The sequence below is a fragment of the Orcinus orca genome, chromosome 1, assembly GCF_937001465.1.
Source record: "Orcinus orca chromosome 1, mOrcOrc1.1, whole genome shotgun sequence".
Classification (NCBI taxonomy): domain Eukaryota; kingdom Metazoa; phylum Chordata; class Mammalia; order Artiodactyla; family Delphinidae; genus Orcinus; species Orcinus orca.
Genome location: NC_064559.1, coordinates 123,664,691 through 123,688,719, shown reverse-complemented (window position 1 = coordinate 123,688,719; position 24,029 = coordinate 123,664,691). Strand labels below are relative to the sequence as shown.

Genomic DNA, 24,029 nt, shown 5'->3' with positions numbered 1-24,029 from the left:
CACTTTACGACTAGCTGGAAGTGATGGCTCGTTCCGGCAGCTGGCTGGGCGCGCTTGTCCCACCGCGACTAAGAATGATACCCAGGCTGCTGGGGCGGAGAGGCGAAAGGTCAGCAAGTCGGAGGGAGTCTGACCAGTGCCCACAGCATGATCTTTGGGAACGGACGAGGCCTGCCCGCGACCCCCTATGTTTAAGCCCCCAGCCTGGGACCGGCTAAGTGCCGGAGCTCTTCGCCCGCGAGGAGAGCCGGCGGCGAAGTTGGCCCGAGGAGCCCCACGCCCTCCCCCTCTCCTCCTCCAGACGCACTAGGGGGTGGCGGGTGGAAGGGGTTTCCCTAGTCTGCCCTGGGATTGCCCAAGTGCGCACGTTCCCATCCTTGCCTTTTCATTCGGCCGTAGTTTCACCAGCTGCCTTCCTCGTGAGCTGCCAGCTTGGCGAACCCGTTGGTGAGTGTTAGTTCAGATTTCCCAGCGGGGCGGTGATTCCTTGGGCTTGTCCCCAAGACCTCATTCTGGAGTGCCCCAAGGGGCGTGACGGGAATCTGTCTCAGTCATCGTCAGTGTCGGGAAGGCCAGAACCCTCCTGTGCCCCGAGAAGTGACCTTTAAGAATGCTCAGGCATTTCAGACCTCGTCCCAATGCTTCCACAGGGGGAATTCTTAAAGTGGTTGGTTAAATGAAGTTCCAATGTCGAAATGATTTGTTTTGACTGAATATGCTCTTCCTAAGGTCACTAATGACTTCATCCAAGTTCAGAAGACAAGTTCCATTGCTTATCTTAGTAGACAGTGTTGATTATTCAGAGTTTTCCTTGTGCTGCTCTGACAATGCCTTGTGTCTTTTTTGCTCAACTCTACTTCCTTTAGCCTAGGCTTATCTTTTCTCCCCGAATTTCATCCACCTTTTGGCCTTCTTATTGTGTACACTCTTAGTGGTTGGTTCTATCCACTCACATTATATCAATCCATTCCTCAATAAACAAAAATAAACTCAAAATGTCTCATAGATGTAAGTGAAAAACTTGAAACTTCCAAAGGAAAACAGGAGAAAATATTTGTGACCTTACTTAGGCAAAGATTTCTTAGGTGCAACACCAAAAGGATGATGCAGAGAAGACAAAATGAAAAAATTATACTTAAACAAAATAAAAACTATGGTCTTCAGAAAACACTGAAACCACACACAGGGAGAAAATATTTGCAAAGCATATATCTGGTAGAAGACTTATATTGAGAACATACAAAGAACTCTCAAAACACAATAATAAGAAAACAAATTAATTTTTTAAATGGGGAAATATTATGAGCAGACACATCCCCAGAGAAGTTATATGAATAGCAAATAAACATTAGAAAAGATGCAAAACATCATTAGGGAAATAAAAAATAAAACCACCATGAGCTACTACTACACACCTATTAGAATGGCTAAAATCAAAAACAAAAACAAAATCCTGAATATTCAGTCTCACGATTTCAAATATCTCTATGTTTTGCTGACTCAAATTTCAACCTCCCATTCAGACCTCCTCAGCATCCTGTATTTAACTTCCTTCTGGAAATCACCTAGATAACCCAGAGGCATGTCAAATCCAACACATCCAAAGCTGAATCCATCAGCTTTCAACTTGGCTTTTCCTTCTGTGTTATCTACTTTGATGGGAAGACTTTGGTATCTATTGACTCTTATCCAATCCAGACACCTGGAAATCACCTCACATTTTAATCCGACAATCTGCTGGTCTTTCTCAGTAGAAACCATACCTACCATCACAATCTTGATTCAGGTCCTCATTATGTCACTCCTGCAGCTGGTCACCATGTCTCCCTCACATTCATCCTTCTCTCAGGAGCCAGGGAGATCTAGCTAAGATACAATCTGAAAATGTCACTCCACTTCTAAATCCTTATCAGGCCAAGAGAAAGTCCAGGCTCCTTTATATATCCCACAAGATCATCCATGATATGACAACTGCCTACCTCCATAGCTTCATCTGTCTCCATTACATACCATGAGCTTTTTCTCTAGCAGTACAGTTCTGTGCCTTTAGTCAGGCGGCCACCTCAGCATAGAATACCCTCTCCCATTTTCTCCTGCCTAAATCACTGCTACCCATTCTTTAAGACTAAACTCAGCAAGCAGTCCCAGAGATCCCCCAGCTAGGTTAGGTATCTCCTTTTTCTTACAGTAACACTCCACACATATACTTATTGGTCAATTTAAGTGTTTTGTAATTGTGTATCTTCTTTACCAAACCATAAATTTCATGAAGTCAGGGACTGTATTTTATTTATATTCTCATCCCTAAGCCTTAGCCCAGTATCTGGCACATGGTAGGTATTCAATAAATCTTTATTAAATAGGTCATTATCCACTACTAGCTGAGCAATTTCTTTGAGATGATGTCTTTTTCTGTCTTTACGAAATGCAGGTAGTGATATGCTTTTGATGACTACCAAAAAATCATTGATAGAATTATCAAACATAAAGATGCCTTGCTTATGACACTTTAGAAAGTCATTTATGTTGAAAGGCTTATGACACATATCATATGTACTTTATATGCACAAAACATACATACCTAAGCATATAGCTGATTAAATGATATCATATTTAGTATGTAAATTTTCCAATGTACTGGTCATTTTTTAACATGTTTTTGTTTTTATTTTCTTTGAGTGATTTCAAACAGCTTCATAGGGAAAGGGCATTGCCAAAAAGAATAATTAGTAATCCAAAGGAAGGTATACTTTATCTCCTTTCAGGAAATCTATATTGAAAATGAAGTTATTCTGAGTAGGTAAAGAAATATTGTATTTTTAGATACACAAGTAATTTCAAGTCTTACTTTTCAAAATTCAGTTAAAGGAACTTACTTTCACTATAGAATTCTTGAACAAACCAAGCTTTCTGCCTGCCTTCATTTCTCAATAGCAGTGTGAATTTGGATGACTTTTCTGGAGGTAGATTGATGAAGGTGTTATGGCAGTCATTTTCCTCCTCAACTCAATATAAGCGGCAAAAACTGGTCTCATCTTTTTTTGCAGAATTATTCTGTGTGATTTGGTTTCTCCCTTGCCATGTAAAACAGGTTTCAAGTATGATTGCATTTTCCCCAACAATTTATCGTTAAAAATTTCAAATATATAGAAAAGTTAACACAATTTTACAGTAAGTGTCCATACAGTGACCTCCTAGGTTCTACAGTTTTAACATTTTGCTGTATTTTTTCAATCATATATTTATCCACCCACTCAGCCATCAGCCCATGTTATTATTTTGTTGCATTTCCAAGGGAGTTACAGACATAAGTACGCATATGATTGCATTTTGCGTGAAAGATAAACCCCTCATCTAGGTAACAGATTAACAAAACATACATATCTAAGCATATAGCTGATTAAATGATACCATTTCTTCATCTAATTTCAGCAGGGCCTTGAGAATTTTGCTTTAAAGCAGTTTCAAATTAGTTTTTAATCAACACTGTAACATTATTTTTTTTTTTTTTTTTTTTGCGGTACGTGGGCCTCCCACCGTCGTGGCCTCTCCCGTCGCGGAGCACAGGCTCCGGACGCGCAGGCTCAGCGGCCATGGCCCACGGGCCCAGCCGCTCCGCGGCACGTGGGATCCTCCCGGACCAGGGCACGAACCCGCGTCCCCTGCATCGGCAGGCGGACCCCCAACCACCGCGCCACCAGGGAAGCCCTGTAACATTATTTTGATGATAATGAAAGCAAATAGAATATTTATTTCTAATGTCATAGCAAATATGAAATTTCATATGTAGCAGAAGACAGGGGCATGGTTATAGAGAACCATTATTCTAGGGGAAAAAAGCGGGGGGATAAAAGCCTTTTTAGTGTAAAGAATAACAAGGATCATGGGGGGCCTGAAGAGTTTTCTGCTTTCTATTTCTGCTTTCATGTAGGACAATAGCAAATCATCCCTGAGGGTAAACATTCACGCCTTTCCTGAAAGGTCTTTAAGATGCTTTCCTAACCTTTGTTAGTAACTCATTTTTAGTACCTTCACTGTCAGAAATTCTTCTTATAGCTAATCTAAGACCTTCAAGCAGTAGTCATAAAATGTGAAAAAGAGATGCAGATAGTCATAAGAAGTTAATACTGATGGGTTTTCCATTCCATTGTCATAAACACATCATATAGTAGTTTTATATTAAAGTGATAACACATAGTTGAGACACTGTATTACATTATGAACAAATTGTAATTACCTTACATCTGAAAGGACTCATCCATCAATTTTCCTATTTGAGTTCATTGTGTGTCTTTTGAAAAGAAGATATCAGGGCTACTGAGTAAACTCCATCTGACCTTATTGTGAATAGAGAGTATTATTTTACTCTGAAGCTGTTCCCAGAGATTGCCTCTTTGTTAGAGGAAATTTTGATTAATATTCGTAGAGCTTAGAAACCCTGAATTGATTGTCATTATTTTCTAACAATTCACAAATAAGTTATAATTAAAGATAGCATTGCTTCAGAAGACAGAGTTATATTTACTAAGATCAAGAAAAATTCTGAAGTTACATTATTGTGCATTTGCTTACTCAGGGGGAAAAAAGGTAATTGTTTATTCAGTGATCTTGCTCATCTACACATTTTACATGATGTGATCATGTAAAATGCACAATTATATTTTTTTTAAAAAAACTCCACATCCATAGTGATTTTCTGTGAAAAATATGGAATTTTTACTGTTATTTTTAACCCTAGCTTAATAGATTGAAAGAGTAACCATGTGGACTGATTGTAAGAAAATCACTTACAACCCTATATTTTTGTGTAAAGTAACTCCCCAAGATGTTTCCTTGTGTGTGTAAACTTTTTTTCTTCGTTTCTAACCCATTTTTATACTTGGCAATTCCTTCCTCCAAAGAATATTGCTAAAAAGGTAGAATCAGGGATACATAGTTTCACTCTTTCTACGCTTAAAAAACTACATCCTGCCCTTTTAAGATTTATTTAGGGAAACATATCTCAATTAGCCAAGATTTGGTGGGAGAAGGAGGGTGGTTTCCCCTTCACTCAAAAGCCAAAGTTCTTAAAAGTAGTCTATCAACCCACACACACCCCCTCACTCTACTACTCTTGTATTTCTCTGACCTCACTTCCTGCTATTCTCCCTACCACCACCACCATCCCCTCCACAGATATCTGTGTGGCTCTGGCTCTACTTGCTTGAAGTCTTTGCCCAAAATTTACCTCCTCAGTGAGGCCTAATCTGTATAAAACTGATACTTCCAATCACTTCATCTGCTCTTTCCCCCCAGAGCACATGTTCATCTTCTAACATAACTGTATAATTTACTTACTTACTACGTTTATTGTCCATGTTGTCCTAGAATATAAGCACCACAAGGGCAGGGATTTGTTGTTCCATTTGATTTACTAATGTGAAGGAAATACCTAGAACAGTGTTCGGCACATATGCTCAATAGATGTATGTAGAATGAATGAGTGCATATCTACATATGGTAATATATTATAAATACATTTTTTATTCATAAGGGAAGAACTGTGCAGAGAGAAGTTTGCATAATTATTAAGAACTCAGGTTTTCGTGTCACTCAGACCTTGGTTTAAGTTTAGGTGTTTTCTGTTCAGTAGTGTTACTGAACCAAACTTGGGTCTGCTTACCTGCGCACGATAAAGACAATCTACTGACAATGAATTGTGGTGATGGGAAGTGCAGCATTTATTGCAGGGTGCCAAGCAAGGAGAACAGGCAGCTCATGCTCAAAAGACCCAAACTCCCTAATGGCTTTCAAGGAGGGGGTTTAAAGGCACTCTGAGGGAGGGGACTGCAGGGTACATGATCAGCTCATGCATAGTTCTCAGATTTGTTGGCATCAAGGTAAAGTTTCAAGCCTCATGAACCTTTGGGTTTCAATGGGTCTAGGGTCTATGTGCGTGTGGTCAGTGTTTTTACATCTGATGGGGGTCTGCTTCCTCTAAAAACAACTTAGGAATGTGTGTCAGGCCTTTATATATTTTAGGGAACTTGGAGTTCGGTGATTCTGCCATGTGGCAGATTTATAGTCTAAACTGTTACCAGTTTCCCAGCCCAATGGCTATTTGTCTCTACATCTTCACATTTCCTAATCATTAACTCTTGAGTCAGCCTTTTGAGACTCAAGGGAGGCCTGGGAAACTAAAGCAAAAGCCTTTTACTTCAAAGGACAGGGACACAGGGGCTTGTATATGGTTTCAGTAGTTCATTCCCTTTCTAAACCTCAATTTTCTCATCTGTGGAAATAGTGATAATAATACCATCCCTCATAGGATTATTGTGAAGATAAATGAAAGAATACATATTAAGGACTTAGCATAGTGTCAGGCAATTAGTAAAAATTCAATCAACACTGGCAGATATGGAGTTTGAAATTAATTTTATAGTAATCTACAGTGTCCATCAGATTATGAGAATCAGCCCTTATCTCCCACCTAGATTGGTTCTCATTCTTTTCCTCATTCACAATAGTTCTCTGAAATCATTACATAGTTCATTATAGACCAGTCCTCTAGATGGACTATTTTATTGATTCACAAAGGGTCATCTTAAGCAAACATTATTATTATACTCTGAGGTACTTCCTGAGAAAAACTTTGTTTCTATCATTTAATTGAGTTTAACACTGTAAACTTGATTGGCACCAAATAAATGTTGCTTGGCAATATGTTAACACTTAAAATAGAAGATGGCTAGCATGCAGATGGACTTTGTTTCTTAGTATTATAGTAAACAAAATCTACTGATGAGCAGAGAAGATGTTCACTTGGGTTTGAAACAATTTTTAAAAATTTTAGATACTCAACAACAATTAAAGTAATTGTGGTACATTCATACAATACAATACTATACAGCAATGAAAAAAATGAACTACTGTTACATAAAACAACATGGATGAATCTCAGGATCTCAACATGGATAAGTAAAAGAGTACCTTGGAAATGGGATATAGCTTACATACAGCAAAGTCCACAAAATCTTAAGTGTACAGTTTGATAAGTCTGCTCTGAACATTGTATCTGACTTTTGTTGGACATAAGCACTCATTTCTCTTGGTATATACCCAGGAATTGGAATTGCTAGGTTATAGGATGCATGTGTTTTTACTTCAGTAGATGGTGCCAAACAGTTTTCCAAAGTGTTTGTACAATTTACATTCTCACCAGCAAGAGATGAGAGTTCCTGTTCCCCCATTTCCTTGCCAATACTTGGTATGGTGAGTCCTTCGAATTTTGGTGAGTGTGTATTGTTATCTCATTGTGGTTTTAGTATGCAGTTCCTTGATAATTAAGATGTTTATCACCTCATATGTAATTTTTTTCTTGAGTCATTCTTTAATTTCTTTATTCTTTAATAGTTTTAAATAAATGTATTTATTTATTTATTTTTGGCTGCATTGGGTCTTCGTTGCTGAGCACAGGCTTTCTCTAGTTGCAGTGAGCAGGGGCTACTCTTCGTTGTGGTGCGCGGGCTTCTCATTGCAGTGGCTTCTCTTGTTGTGGAGCATGGACTCTAGGTGTGCAGGCTTCAGTAGATGTGGCACACGGGCTCAGTAGTTGTGGCTTGTGGGCTCTAGAGTACAGGCTCAGTAGTTGTGGCACACGGGCTTAGTTGCTCCATGGCATGTGGGATCTTCCCGGACCGGGGATCAAACCTGTGTCCCCTGCATTGGCAGGTGTACCACCAGGCAAGTCCCTGTTTCCCTGTTTATTCTTTAATTTAAAACAATATCAATTTTTGTATTGGATGAAAGTGGTTTTTTGTTTGTTTACTATATGATTCCATTTATATAAAATTCTATAAGAGGTAAAAGGTTAGTGGCAGAAAGATCAGTGGGCCAAAGATGGGAGAAAGGATTGACTGCAAGAGGCATGAGGGAACTTTTTGAAGTGATGAAAATACTCTATATCTTGATTGTGGTGGTGGTTGTATATTTGTCAAAACTCATTGAATTGTATACTGAAAATTGATCAGTTTTATTGTATGTAAATTATACTTCAGTAAAAAGCTGATTTAAAAACTGAAGTAGGTAAATATAGTTTGCTCATGAAAAAATAGAAAATGTGATCTTGAAGGAGAAAGGAGGAACATTGTATTACAAATCAAAATAGATCCCCTTTATAGTTTATATATTTCACTTTCAGCTTTTAAATAGTCAATTTTCCAGCCTCATCTCTTGTGCTGAACATTAGTCTCTAGTGATACCAAACTTGGTAAGAAGTCCTCCATGCACACTATATTGTTTCTTTCTTTGCTGTCATTGGCTTATACTGAACACTTGCCTGGAACAGCTTCCTCTCTTGTCCTCCCCTGAGACTCCCACTTCCTCTCTCCCTCACCTGGCTAACTCCTACCTACCCTTGAAGACTCAGTGTGGAATTCACCTTGGATGAAAGTATTTTTAAAGACAGTATTAATTGAAAACATTTCTAAGCAAGTTTATTTATTTTTAAAGATAAACACTGTCATTTTTTTAATCTCCTTGCTATACTTAAACAAGCAATATTTTTTCTAGCTCATTGAGGTATAGTTGAGATATAACATTGTGTAAATTTGTGTACAATAAATTTACTTGTTGTTTTAAAGCATAAGTATTTATTTCCCCCATCACAATGTTATTTAAGTGGTGAATCTGTACTTGTAAGTAAGTAAACCAATTATAAACTAAGATACTTTTTTTCAGTGGGAATATGTGTGCACCAATGACTGTGCGTGCCTAAATATAATTATTCCCAGAGAGAATACCTGTGGTCAGGATGCCCATTCACTCTGGCTCTGTTGCCAGTCACTATGTGAGTTTGGACTGTTTTTTTTTTTTTTTTGCGGTACGTGGGCCTCTCACTGTTGTGGCCTCTCCCGTTGTGGAGCACAGGCTCCGGACGCACAGACTCAGCGGCCATGGCCCACAGGCCCAGCCACTCCGCAGCATGTGGGATCCTCCCGGACCGGGGCACGAACCCGTGTCCCCTGCATCGGCAGGCGGACTCTCAACCACTGCGCCACCAGGGAAGCCCTGGACTGGTTTTGCTCTCAGTGAAATTGATGTTTTTAGCTAGATGATTTCTAAGACACACTCCAGGATTCAGAAACTTCCTTCTGTAGAATAAGCAGGTTAGAATGGAAAGAATACTAGACCAGGAATCAACCTGGGCTCTGCACCTGTGGGCCTTTGCTTCATTTCATGGTTCTAAACCCCAGTAAGTTTCTTTGTCATCGTACTCTTTTCCTACCTTCCCTCCTTTAACAGATTCTGATATAAAACAGTGAGCAATGCAGTAATTCCTTAAGCCTGGAAATTAGCATAACCAGAATATAAATTTTTTAAAAACCGTATAAGTTGTTATTAAATGTGTACACTAATAAACTGTGTAGACATTGAGTTATTCAGATTTAGTAATACGGTCACTTATGATACTTAGAGTGTTTTTTTTTCCTATGATAAATCTAGAAACTTTTTAAACCAAAATTAAACCCCTGGGCTTCCCTGGTGGCGCAGTGGTTGGGAGTCTGCCTGCCGATGCAGGGGACACGGGTTCGTGTGCCAGTCTGGGAAGATCCCACATGCCACAGAGCGGCTGGGCCCGTGAGCCATGGCCGCTGAGCCTGTGCGTCCTGACCCTGTGCTCCGCAACGGGAGAGGCCACGGCAGTGAGAGGCCCGCGTACCGCAAAATAAACAAAAAGAAAAAAAACAAAATTAAACCCCTGTCTATATCAAGTTGCAGAATTTCCACAAAATTAATTTTCTTGGAATAGATTTGGTTTGCATTTTCTAGATCCTAGGCAGGCATGGGATATGATTCACCCTAACCTTATTTCCTTGCATTTTACTTTATTTTATTTGTTTTTTTGCTTGTTTTACAGTAGTTTTCTGCTGTAGCTGAGTATCATTGTTTCTTTTCAGCAATTTCATCACCTCACTATCAAAGCCCATTAAATTTTCTGAAAATAATTTGCTTATTGGGATCCAGACTCAAGTAAGATCTATTTTAATCTTATCTTTGCTTCTGGTTGTTGCTCCTCTTTGGACATTCATTAAATAATATGCACTTGATGAAATTCTAACAGTAGTATCAAAGATATTATTTACTCCTTGAATACCAGTTGTAGAAGCAGTAGAAAGCTGTGAGTAAGAAAGAGCTTGGGCTTTGGAGTGAGACTACTAGACTACTAGACTACTAGAGTGGGGGCTACTCTTCGTTGCGGTGCACGGGCTTCTCATTGTGGTGGCTTCTCTTGTTGGGGAGCACAGGCTCTAGGCGTGTGGGCTTCAGTAGTTGTGGCACGCAGGCCCAGTAGTTGTGGCTCGCAAACCCTAGAGTGTAGGCTCAGTAGTTGTGGTGCACGGGTTTAGTTGCTCCGTGGCATGTGGGATTTTCGTGGACCAGGGCTCGAACCTGTGTCCTCTGCACTGGCGGGCAGATTCTTAACCACTGTGCCACCAGGGAAGCCCGATTTTACACAGTTTCTATGTGTCCATGTAAAACTGCACTTTAGGACCGTTCTCTCCCCTCCCCCCACCCAAAAAGTGAATGTGCCATTAATATATTTGTACTCTGAAAACATACAGATTTCTAGGCTAAAGCTCGAAGTTTTTAAAAATTATAACATAGCTGAAATATGATTTGTAATGAAAGGAAGCAAACATGGTATTAATAACCATAAAAATAAAGGCTTAAACATTTTTTTCTTAAATAATGATGTGATGACATATTTTCCTTCCTAATAACTTTGTTCTATGGCCAATTAAACTCCATCAGTAAGTTGGGGGTGTTTGGGGGTATTGTGGTGTGAGACTCTGGAGCCAATCCTTTTCTTAAAGAAGCTATAAGAATTCTTACATAGAAATTACACTCAGAGTCATACTGTCTTGATACATTGCTTATATCTTGTTCCTAAGTTATAAGGACCTGCATCTCTATCTTGTTGTTTCAAGACTTTGAACCGTACAACTGATTTCAGTCTTCTGAGAGACTTGATTTCTTGCCCTCTGACCCATCTCTACATTAATGAGTTCCCTTTTGCAAAGCTAGACTCCGGCAAAGTTAATTACTCACCTGTCTGAAACCATCAGGGTTACTGAGTACTTTTGAACAGGTCGTGCACTGAACAACTTTAGAAAGTGCCATTCACATAGACTACATACAACTGTACAACTGCACATGGTGGCCCAGTGACCAGTTTTCTATTTCTTAAACTATTGTTCACCTGCTATGCCCCTGCCTGGGTAGGTACCCTGAATCTTGCATTATTTGATTTCTTTGTTTGTTTTTGTTTTAAAGTAATATTATATGCCATATCATTATGTACTAGATAGAATAGCACTTTTAAAGAGTGGTCTTCATTAGATAGCATGTGCTGAGTTTCCTGCCCAGTGTTTGTAGTCTTTAATTATTTGATCTCATCTGCTTTGTATATTGCTTCTGGTTAACTTGCCTCAACTTTCACAGCCACTCATTGCTCAGTGCTGTTGCATCCACCTGGAACACTCCTCTACTTTACCCATAGGAATCTCATCCTTTAAATTGTAGTTTAGAAGCTGCTCATCTATAGTATCTCACCTGAGCTGCAATTTTTCGTTTCTTCCTCTTCTGATTTCCTTTAATGTTTTATTACGATTGCATGTTACTTCTCTAGTTAGACTGTAGATTTGAAGGGCAAGCACAGTGTTTTACTGGTCTTTATCTGCTCTATAACACCTATATCAGTGCTTTGCTCATAACAGGTGCTCAATGAATATTTGTAGAGTGTCTTGCTGAGACTGCCACTTAACAAGAGCCATCAAGTAGATATGCTTAATGGAACTGAGAGGGGAGAGGCTAGAAGCAGGGAAGTGATTTGGTAAACTCTTGTAGTGATTTGTATGTGAGGTGATAATCAATCTTGAGTCTACTCAATGGCAAAATAAGTTGAGATGCACTGATTATATAAATCAATGTGGATGACCATGAACATAATTAAATGGGGGAGGGGAGGACAGGGATTGATTAAAATCTGTTGTTGATGCAAATTGGAACCTGTTTCTTATGTTTAGAAGTTTATGTCAGATGTCAGGAGAATAAAAATAAATTCAGATCTAAGTTAACAGTACTCTGCATTCACTTTAGTAATGGTTAAAACCACCGAGAAATGTATCCTTAAAAAACTTTTGTTTAATCTTTCTAAGGCTGTCTTAACATTTGATTATTTTAAATATGAAATCCAGTTTTTTGTGAAATTCAACAAAACCAGAATGTGCTGTGGGATTTTTTTTCCCACTTGTAACCAGCTGGACACAGGAATAAATAGGCATAGTGAGAGTTGAGATTATTACTCATTTTGGCAAATTATTTGGAATACTTTTATGCCTTTCTCCCCAAAAGCCCCCAAGAGCTAGACTTACTCATATCTGGAGGATCACATTTTTGACAGATTCTTGCACATTCATGAGTGTCCATCACATGCAGAGATTTAGCTTAATTCCTTTCACAACTAATTTGAAGCCCTATAATACCTAATTGACCTTAATTGTGCCTGGTTCAATATAGCAAATATTTATTGAGTGTCTGTTGTGTGTAAGGCTATGTGTCCTGTATTCTTAGGGAAAAAGAAAAGCATAAGTTACTATCTATGCTCTCTAGAAATTATATTCAGGTGGGAAAAACAGCATAAATAGCTATGTTCCATAGTGATAACATGATAATAGGCATGATACATGCTATAATACATGCTATAATACATACATGATAACATGCTATAATAAAGGCACAGGCAGTGTACAGTGGGAGAACAGAGGGAAGAAGGGATTAATTAAACTGGATACTGCTCTAATAGCTTGGTCTAATTCTGTTCTTTTTATAATATCTAGGTAACACAAGGAAGCTCTTTCTGGATGTTTGACTGGTCTCCAGGTAAGCAGAGTTTATTTATGTCACAGTTTCGGGGAGACTGTATTGGTGGGTGTTGTCCAGGGAGCCCAGCTAGTTGCAGATGAACTTCAGCCTTGCAAACATATTAACTGGATTTTCCAGGTTACCCAGAATACCAGTTTCTTAGCAGTGGGCTAAAACTAACTACATTTATCTGTTTCGGTCATACAAAAATATGGGTGTCATTTTGTCAACTTTGTTAGTGTTTGGGGAGAGGTAGGGGATGTATATTCCTAATTTGGACATTCCTTCTTTTGGAAACCATCTTGAAGGTTACTTGATGACCATACAATCCATACAGGAAAGTGAGTATTATTACCTAGATTCCGGGAAGACGTAAGGAAATATCAATCTTCCACACAGTATACAGGCATAATGGGATTCTTGTGAGTCCCATTTTTATAAGTTCCCAGTCTGAAGCCTGTTTCCAGGACATAAATTTGAATCAGTTGCCCTGAGGGGTTGGTATGCAGAAATGAGTGACTCACCTTGTGAGGATTCCAAACAGCTAAGTACCACCATCATTTCAGAGTGTTTTGTTGTTGTTGTTTGCATGAAAACTGCCAAAGTCCTATTGAAAAATTTCAGTTATAGGATGAGTTCAGTCAGTTTTTGTGGGCTATTTTTATGAATCTTTTCATAGAAAAATGAGTACTAGTGATTACTAGTTTAAAGTGTTGTAAATACACCTCAACAATATGGCCATGCATTCTGCATACTCAGCAGAAACAGAATATCCACTTATGTATCTATTTCAATAGTTAATTCCTGGGCTTCCCTGGTGGCACAGTGGTTAAAAATCCACCTGCCAATACAGGGGACACGGGTTCGAGCCCTGGTCCGGGAAGATCCCACATGCTGCGGAGCAACTAAGACCATGCACCACAACTACTGAGCCTGTGCTCTAGAGACTGTGAGCCACAACTACTGAAGCCCGTGCGCCTAGAGCCCGTGCTCTGCAGCAAGAGAAGCCGCCACAATGAGAAGCCCACGCACCGCAACGAAGAGTAGCCCCAGCTCACTGCAGCTAGAGAAAGCCTGTGCGCAGCAACAGAGACCCAACACAGCCAAAAATTAATTAATTAATTAATTAATTAAAAAATAGTTAATTCCTGGCTTCCTCAAGAAAATGAAACATGGCACAACATACTTCTTATTCTTTGAGCCTGATATTATGCATAGCATTCCTCTGTAGAGAATGTATATAAATTGTTGCCTATTTTGTATCATTTTGAAAGATTAGCAGGCTCAATAGGAGCCATTGTTAGTGAATTTCCTGTCCTTGTAAGTAGTTTGAGTTGTAACTTAAGTTTTCTCTTTGTAGTGCCATCCCTACCATTGTTTTTTTTTTCCTACTCAATACAGTATTCCTCATATTGTTTGTTGAACATGCATCCCTCTACCCCTTCTCTTAATCTCTTCTCCCACATTCACAGAGCCCTTGCTTCATCCATTATGCTCTTTCCTAATTTCACTGCTTGCTTTTTCCCTTCAGCATATTAGAGTGTACCCATCTTAAAAATAAGCAGAACAACCTTCCTCTAATTGTTGCCCCATCTAGCTATTATCCAATACTTCTTCCCTTCACACACCATGTTTTGAAAAAATAGCCAGAGGTCATCTCAAATTCCTCATTCCTGCTATTTTCTTAATCCATTTTATCTGATTTTTCATCCCTTCTACAATGAAACCATGGTCTTTAATGACCTGCGTTACCTTCTGCTGCTGGATCTCTGTAGCTCGGTTGATCCTTCGTTGGTTTGTGACACCATTTCTCTTCAATTTCTATGTTCTGATTCCATCTACTCCTCAAATGTTGGTGTTCTTGGGATTCTTATTTTGATCTTATTCTTTCCTTGCTCTACAGACTCCAATTTGATGATCTTATTCATTCCTGTAGTTCCAAAATCATTGTTAAAGTTATAACCTTTAACAGTGGTTGTATTTTCACTTGCAGTAACCTTCCTGAGCTGCCGTCTCATATATTCAGCCATATATCTGCTATACTTACTTGTTTCACAGTATCTCAGTATGTACAGAACTGAACCCTACTCTTCCCACCATGGATGCTTTTCTTCCTGGATTCCCTTTAATGAAGAGAAGCACCATCCAGACCAAACCCTGATGCCTCCCTAAGTGCTTCCCCCCTCAAAATCAAATGAGGCTAAGCCAAGTTTACCTGCTTATTGTCTCTTGATTCTAATTCCATCTTTCTATCCTAATTCCAAAGCCTACTGTTTTTGGCCAGAATTACCTCATCACTTCTTAAGACTGATTCCAATCTCATCTGATATTTATTCTATTTATAACACAGCTTCAATTTTTTTTTTTCTGAAACACATCTTTTATTATTTTATTCCCCTTCTTGAAATCCTTCAGTGCTTCCCCATTACATTTAAGATAAACTCCAAACTTCTTAGCGTAGTACATATAAGGCATTTTATGTTCTGGGCCCAGTGTTTCTCTCTAGCTGCAACTCTTACCTCTGCTATGTGCAGTTCAACTTTGTGTCCGGTACCAGAGGTCACTCCACTCTCCACCTTCCACGCCATCCTCTTTCCCCTTTTTACCCTTCCTTCTGGCCATTCCCTGCCCAGCTCTCAAACTTCAATCCTGACAGCACTTCTTCCAGGCCTCTGCTTTTCTTTCTCACCTACTCATTTGGCATTGCCATGTTTCCTATTCATGTTTCTTTTATCACACTGATTAATTCTACTGTAATGGTTTGTCTGAGTCTTTCCTAGACCTACACTCCCTAGCAGCAGGAATTATGTATTATCTTTGTATCCTGCTAACTAGAATGTACCTATGGAATATACTTAATAAAAGCTTGTTGGATAAAAATGTCTGATGTCTGATTTACTTCAGAAATAATCACTGCCATCTACAATTACAGTTCTTTTTTTAAAAATTATGTAATGCATAACAAGTTTACCTCTTTAAAAATTGTCACAGTTCCTCTCTGAACCAAAGAACTTAGAGATAAGGGAAAGTAGCTCAGGAATACAAGTGGCAATAAATATGGTAGAGCCTTTGCAATGCAATTCTGACTCTACCCATAGTTAGGCCAAATTTCATAGGTTAAGGGCACAATCTTCCACAAGACTGCCCTCATTTCATTCACCAGCTGCAAGCTTGTGAACTCCCACAGCTACCCTCACTTCTGACCAGCTGATTACAAATTTGGGAGGTTCACATGACCCGCTCAGGTTTGATTATTCACTAGAACAATTCACAGAATTCAGGAAGGCACTAAATGTAAATTATAGTTTTATTATAGCAAAGAAGATTCAAACCAGAACCAGCCAAAAGAAGAGACTCATAAGGTGATGTCTGGGAGGGCCCAAAGTGTGAAGTTTCCGTGTCCTTTCCCCATGGAGTTAGCTACCCACCTTACACTGATGTGTGACAATGCTTAGTGTATCACTAACCAGGGAAGTGCATCTGAGCTTCAGTGTCCAGAGTTTTTACTGGGGTTTCATTACGTGAGCATGATTGACTAAATCGTTGGCTATAAGGTTGAACTCAGTCTCCATCCCCCCCACCCCTTCCCACAGGTTGTGCTGATATTATATGGCTCAAGGTCCCAGTTTTCTAATCACATGATTGCTCTTTCTAGCATGTCTCTCTCCCATTCTGAGTCATCTCATTAGTATAAACTCTAGAAGCCACCATGAATAACAAAGCCACTCCAATCACTGGCAAAATTCCAAGGATTTAGAGGCTACCTCACAGAAACTGGGGACAAAGGCCAGCCACATTCTCTAGCCAATAGTCTTAGACCATCTAAAATTAAAACAAGTCTGGCCACCAGAAATGAAGCTTGTGCAAAACCTAAATTATATTGATAATCTAGAATTTGTATTCATATGTCCTTTTAATCATACCAGGAAAGGACCATGGTCTGAAGGAAATAAAAACAGAATATTGAACAGATATTTGCACTCCTGTGTTTATTGTAACATTATTCATAATAGCCAAGTTATGGAAACAACCTAAGTGTCCATCAACAGATGAATGGATAAAGAAGATGCAGTGTATGTGTGTGCGTGTATATGAATATATTCCACACAATGGAATATTATTGAGGCATGAGAAAGAAGGAAATCCTGCCATTTGTGACAACATTGATGGACCTTGAGGGCATTAGGCTACATGAAATAAGTCAGATGGAGACAGACAGATACTACATGGTATCATTTATGTATAATCTTTTAAAAAGTTATACTCATAGAAACAGAGTAGAAAAGTGGTTTCCAGGGTCTGGGGATGGCAGGAAATAGGGAGAGGTTGTAAAAGGTTACAAACTTTCAGCTATAAGATAATAACATCTGAGGATCTAATATATAACATGGTGACTATAGTTGATAACACTGTATTGTATAATTAAAATTTGCTAAGAGAGTAAACTTAAATGTTCTTTAAAAGGGGGTGGGGCAAGGAATTTGGCGTTCATGTACAGGTTAAAAGTCTTAATGTCACTTAAAAACTGAAGTGATAGCATAAATTTCTATTTGGCAAAGTCTGTTAGAAGCTGTCCATACAAGAAAAATTTATCAGAATTAGGAGCTACTTCTGAACTAGATTACACAAGATGTAATTAGATTACACCTTGTTTAGAGAATATGTTTCAGAAATTGTGCTAATGTGTACGTTAAGAGCATATAAAGAGAATAAAACTTGAATGATCCTTCTTATGAAGCTGATGGTCTGTGAAATCTTGTTAGATTCTGCATCAAACAAACTAGATAGAATAGACAAAGAAATCTTCCCTGAAAAAGATTTATTTCCTCCATTTGGTATTTCTTACTGATTGAATTTAATATTTTTACCGTATATAAGACATCAAAATTTTGTTTATAAACAGGAATTAAATCTTGATTAAGGTTTCTGCCTACATTAGAGGTACCTTAAGTAACCAAACAACATTAAATCTATTTTACCAGTATTGACACTCTTTCCTAAGAGCTGTTAGCCTGGAGTGAAGTATAACCCCTAGGAAGAGGATCTCTGTTTCTGCAGAATGGCAAAATATTCTGACTAGCCCTCCTACTGATAACAGCAATAAATGATTGGTAAATGTATAACTGAGTTGACAAATTTTAAAAATTCACAGGACAAAAGCAAAATGAATACAGAAGCCCAGAGAGCTAAAGTAGTGCTCAAGCTACCTTTTGTCCCAGGGATTTATGCAAAAGCATTTTGACCCTGAGCTTCATCTGCACAACTCGGACTATTGAGGGCAGGAGACAAACTCTGCAGCCTACCAAAGTAAAGCAATAAGAAACCTCTGCTGTAAACAGAGCTGTCCTCAAAGGGCTATACCTTCAGTGTAAGGGTGAGCCTAGATGTAAACCTGTCCCACAAAAGGGAACAGCAAGGAATATTAATTCCCTTGGTTAGGGATCAGCAAACTGTATATCTCAAGACAAATCTGCCTGCTGCCTGTTTTTGTATAGCCTGTGAGCAAAGAATGATTTTTACATTTTTAAATGGTTGAAAAAAATCAAAAGGAGAACCATATTTCATGATGTGAAAATTATACATGAAATTCAAATTTCAGTGTCTATAAAGTTTTATTGGAACACAGCCATGCTCATTCATGTACATATTGTCTGTGGCTGCTTTCGCACTGGGACAGCTGAGTTAAGCAATTGCAGTAGAGACTATGCATGGCCTGCAAAGCCTAAAGTATTTACTATCTGGAGTTTTACAGAAAAAGCTTGTCAACCCTTGGTTTAGGTTTTATGATTAGAAATCATTCGAGCTTTCTTCAGGTGCAACTCATAACCCATGTGATACTACATAGTCCTTTAAATAACAGAATTAAAAGAAATAGTGATTTGAAGTCAAAGAAATAGAACTTAAATTACTTCAGCTCTGCCATTTTCTGTGACCACTTTGGTTTATATTTGAAACTTAATGAAACTGTGCAAACTATGAGAAATAATATCTTACTGAATTTTAATATCTTTAAAATTGAAATATATTCTCATTTATTAACTGTTAATTTTTTAAACTAAAGAACAAATCAGGAAAATAATTTCTTATAAAAGTCCCCAAAAGCACTAACCCTAACCTAAAAGCAATTAATAAATGTAAACTTCAAAATTAAAATCTTCTGCTCATCCAAAGACATCATTAAGAAAATGAAAAGTGAAGTCACAGATTGAGAGAAGACATTCAAAATACATACATCTGGATAAATAAATTAAATCCTGCAAAGAGGTGAAACTCCCTGTTTCTACTTTGCTTTTACAATACGACCACACTACTTCTGTCACTAGACGTGTGGAGTTTTCCCACAGCAACAAATTCTCCAACACCAGCTCAGTGTTGTACAATTCAATTCAATTCTGAAACTAACCAGAGTTAGCACAGACTCCACAGGTTAAGGGCTCAGTCTCATGAGACTGCCCCCAACTTCAGATGCCAATCACAAGTAGTAGGTCTCCAGGTTACTGTTTGGTGTGTTTTTTCCAACACCAAACAATTCTCCCTTTCTCAGCAGATACTTACCAGATGTCCCACAAATTTAACTCAGTTCTGACATTATCTACCTGGAGATAGTGTCAGAACCCACAGGTTAAGGGCTCAGTCCCACAAGACTGCCCCCACTTCAGATGCCAATCATAAGTCCAGGTTGTTACCTGTGCTGCTGGCCAAGTGGCTGTAGGTTGGAGAGTATCACCACCTTGTCTTTGGGCTTGATTAATTTGCTAGAGTAGCTCATAGAACTTACTAGATTACTGGTTTATTACAAAAGGATATAACCCAGGAACAGCCAGAAAGAAGAGAGGCATAGGGCAAGGTATGCGGGAAGGGTACTGAGCTTCCATGCTCTTGGCTTGCGGAGTTTCTGAGAGGCTCCATTAAACAGGCACAATTGATTATATCATTGGCCATTGGTGATTGATCCAAACTCCAGCCCCTCTGCCCTCTCCAGAGCTCAGGCGGTAGGATTGAAACTTCCAACTGCCTAATCATGGTTAGTTCCCCTCACAACTAGTCCCCATCCTTAGGGGATTTCCAAAAGTCACCTAATTAACACAAATTCAGATGAAGTTGAAAGGGGCTTGTGAATAACAAGACACTCCTTTCACCTTTATGGCTCTGGAGCTATTTCAGGAACCGATGACAAAAGTCCAAATATTATAGCAAAAGATGCCCCTACAGATCTTATACAGGGAATTGCAAGGTTTTACAAGCAATGTGCCAGGAACAATGGACAAAGATCAATTATGTATTTCTTATTGTAAAGCACAGTATCACAGCATTATCCACAAAGTCTGTCTGGCTTAGCTGCAAATCAAATGTTCACATGACCCCCTTCTTGGATTTGATCATTTGCTAGAACAACTCACAGGACTCAGGGAAACACTTATGTTTACCAGCTTATTGTATAATAAGAGATATGTTAAAGGATAAATATGAACAGCCATATGAAGAGATACATAGGGCATGGTCTAGAAGTGTCCTAAGCACAGGAGCTTCTATCCCTGTGGAATTGGTGTGTACCACCCTCCTGGCACATAGCTGTGTTCACCTACTCAGAAACTCTCCGAAGCTCATACCACTGGGGTTTCTTTGGAGCCTCAACACATAGGCATGACTGATTGTTAACTCCATTTCCAGACCCTCTCCAAATCTCCTCCCTTTGGATCTTTATGGAGGCTCTATTACATAGGCATGGTTGATGATTACATTCAAGAGAAGGGAGTGGGGTGGGGCTGATGGTTCCAAGATTATGACTTGATCTTTGGTGACCAGTCCCCATCCAGAAGCCCACCAAGGGTCCTTATTAGAACAAGATACTCCTATCACTCAGGAAATTACCAAATTCGTAGTATGTCTTTGTCAGGAACTCTGGTCAGAGACTAAATATTAGAAAAAAAGATTCTTCTAGTACCCCTATTTACAAGGGTTTTAAGAGCTCTGTGTCAGGAACTAGGGGCAGAGATCAAAATATACATTATATGTATATAACATGTATTTTATTATTTCATGCTACTATTCAAAAACAAGACAATCCAATTTTTAAAAATGACTTGAATAATACTTCACCAGAGAAGATTTATTGATGGCTAGTAAGCACAGGAAAAAGTACTCAGAATAATTAGTTATTAGAGAAATGCAAATTAATATTAACAGTGAGATATAACTTTACACCCATTAGAATGGCTAAAACATTAAAAACTAACACTACCAAATGTTGGCAAGGATGTGGAGCACCTGAATTCTCATACATTGCTAGTAGCATGTAAAATGGTAAAAGGATTTTGGACACCTGTTTGGCAGTTAAACAAGCACCTACTCTACAACATAACCCACTTGACTTCCAGTATTTATCCAAGAGAAATGGTTACATATGCCCACAAAAAGACTTGTACAAGAGTTTTTGTAGCAATTTTATTCATAATAGCTACAAATTGGAAACAACCCAAATGTCCATAAAAAGGCAAGTGGATTTTTAAAAATCGAGGTAGTCATACACTGGAATACAATACCATAAGCAATTAAAAATGAACTACTGAGCAGAAACAAGAAGAACTACAGTCCTGCAGCCTGTGGGGAAAAAAACACATTCACAGAAAGATAGATAAGATGAAAAGGCAGAGGACTATGTGCCAGATGAAGGAACAAGATAAAATCCCAGAATAACAACTAAATGAAGTGGAGATAGGCAACCTTCCAGAAAAAGAATTCAGAATAATGATAGTGAAGGTGATCCAGCACCTTGGAAAAAGAATGGAGGCAAAGATCGAGAAGATGCAAGAAATGTTTAACAAAGATCTAGAAGAATTAAAGAACAAACAGAGATGAACAACACAATAACTGAAATGAAAACTACACTAGAAAGAATCAATAGCAGAATAAGTGAGGCAGAAGAACGGATAAGTGACCTGGAAGACAGAATGGTGGAATTCACTGCTGCAGAACAGAATAAAGAAAGAAGAATGAAAAGAAATGAAAACAGCCTAAGAGACCTCTGGGACAACATTAAATGCAACAACATTTGCATAATAGGGGTCCCAGAAGGAGAAGACAGAGAGAAAGGACCCGAGAAAATATTTGAAGAGATTATAGTCGAAAACTTCCCTAACATGGGAAAGGAAATAGCCACCCGAGTCCAGGAAGGGCAGAGAGTCCCATACAGGATAAACCCAAGGAGAAACACGCTGAGACACATAGTAATCAAATTGGCAAAAATTAAACAAAAAGAAAAATTATTGAAAGCAGCAAGGTAAAAATGACAAATAACATACAAGGGAACTCCCATAAGGTTAACAGCTGATTTCTCAGCAGAAACTCTACAAGCCAGAAGGGAGTGGCATGATAGACTTAAAGTGATGAAAGGGAAGAACCTACAATCAAGATTACTCTACCCAGCAAGGATCTCATGCAGATTCGATGGAGAAATTAAAACCTTTACAGACAAGCAAAAGCTAAGAGAATTCAGCACGACCAAACTAGCTCTACAACAAATGCTAAAGGAACCCCTCTAAGTGGGAAAAACAAGAGAAGACAAGCACCTACAAAAACAAACCCAAAACAATTAAGAAAACGGTCATAGGAACATACATATCTATAATTACCTTAAACGTGAATGGATTAAATGCTCCAACCAAAAGACACAGGCTTGCTGAATGGATACAGAAACAAGACCCATATATATGCTGTCTGCAAGAGACCCACTTCAGACCTAGGGAAACATTCAGTCTGAAAGTGCGGGGATGAAAAAAGATATTGCATGCGAATGGAAATCGAAAGAAAGTTGGAGTAGCAATACTCATATCAGATAAAATAGACTTTAAAATAAAGAATGTTACAAGACACAATGAAGGACCTACATAATGATCAAGGGATCAATCCAAGAAGAAGATATAACAATTATAAATATATATGCACCCAATATAGGAGCATCTCAATACATAAGGGAACTGCTAACAGCTATAAAAGAGGAAATCAACAGTAACACAATAATAGTGGGGGACATTAAAACCTCACTTACACCAATGGACAGATCATCCAAACATAAAATTAATAAGGAAATAGAAGCTTTAATTGACACAATAGACCAGATAGATTTAATTGATATATATAGGACATTCCATCCAAAAACAGCAGATTACACTTCCTTCTCAAGTGCTCACAGAACATTTTCCAGGATAGATCACACCTCGGGTTACAAATCAAGCCTCAGTAAATTTAAGAAAATTGAAATCATATCAAGCATCTTTTCTGACCACAACACTATGAGAATAGAAATGAATTACAGGGAAAACAACATAAAAAACACAAACACATGGAGGCTAAACAATACATTACTAAATAACCAAGAGATCACTGAAGAAATCAAAGAGGAAATCAAAAAATACCTAGAGACAAATGAAAATGAAAACACAATGATCCAAAACCTATGGGATGCAGCAAAAGCAGTTCTAAGAGGGAAGTTTATAGCTATACAAGCCCACCTCAAGATACAAGAAAAATCTCAAATAAACACTCTAACCTTACACCTAAAGGAACTAGAGAAAGAAGAAGAAACAAAACCCAAAGTTAGTAGAAGGAAAGACATCATAAAGATCAGAGCAGAAATAAATGAAATAGAAACAAAGAAAACAATAGCAAAGATCAATAAAGCTAAAAGCTGGATCTTTAAGAAGATAAACAAAATTGATAAACCATTAGCCAGACTCATCAAGAAAAAGAGGGGGAGGACTCAAATCAATAAAATGAGGAATGAAAAAGGAGAAGTTACAACAGATACCACAGAAATACAAAGCACCTTAACAGACTACTACAAGCAACTCTATGCCAATAAAATGGACAATCTGGAAGAATGGACAAATTCTTAGAAAGGTATAACCTTCCAAGACTGAACCAGGAAGAAATAGAAAATATGAACAGACCAATCACAAGTAATGAAATGGAAACTGTGATTAAAAATCTCCCAACAAACAAAAGTCCAGGACCAGATGGCTTCACAGGTGAATTCTATCAAACATTTAGAGAAGAGGTAACACCCATCCTTCTCAAATGCTTCCAAAAACTTGTGGAGGAAGGAAAACTCCCAAACCCATTCT

The 24,029-nt window shown here is 38.4% G+C and overlaps 1 long non-coding RNA gene across 3 annotated transcripts; it reads left to right on the top strand.

The window, feature by feature from the left end:
- On the top strand, nucleotides 1–15,273 carry LOC117202510 (uncharacterized). Of its 3 annotated transcripts, none has more exons than XR_007476794.1 (4): nucleotides 1–109; nucleotides 400–447; nucleotides 12,882–12,924; nucleotides 13,704–15,273. It is a non-coding gene; the product is annotated as an uncharacterized LOC117202510 (long non-coding RNA). The 3 variants fall into 3 exon arrangements; XR_007476793.1 differs by having other exon boundaries at nucleotides 2–109; nucleotides 13,733–15,273; XR_004484936.2 differs by having other exon boundaries at nucleotides 4–109; nucleotides 13,760–15,273.
- The last annotated feature ends 8,756 nt before the right edge of the window (nucleotides 15,274–24,029 follow it).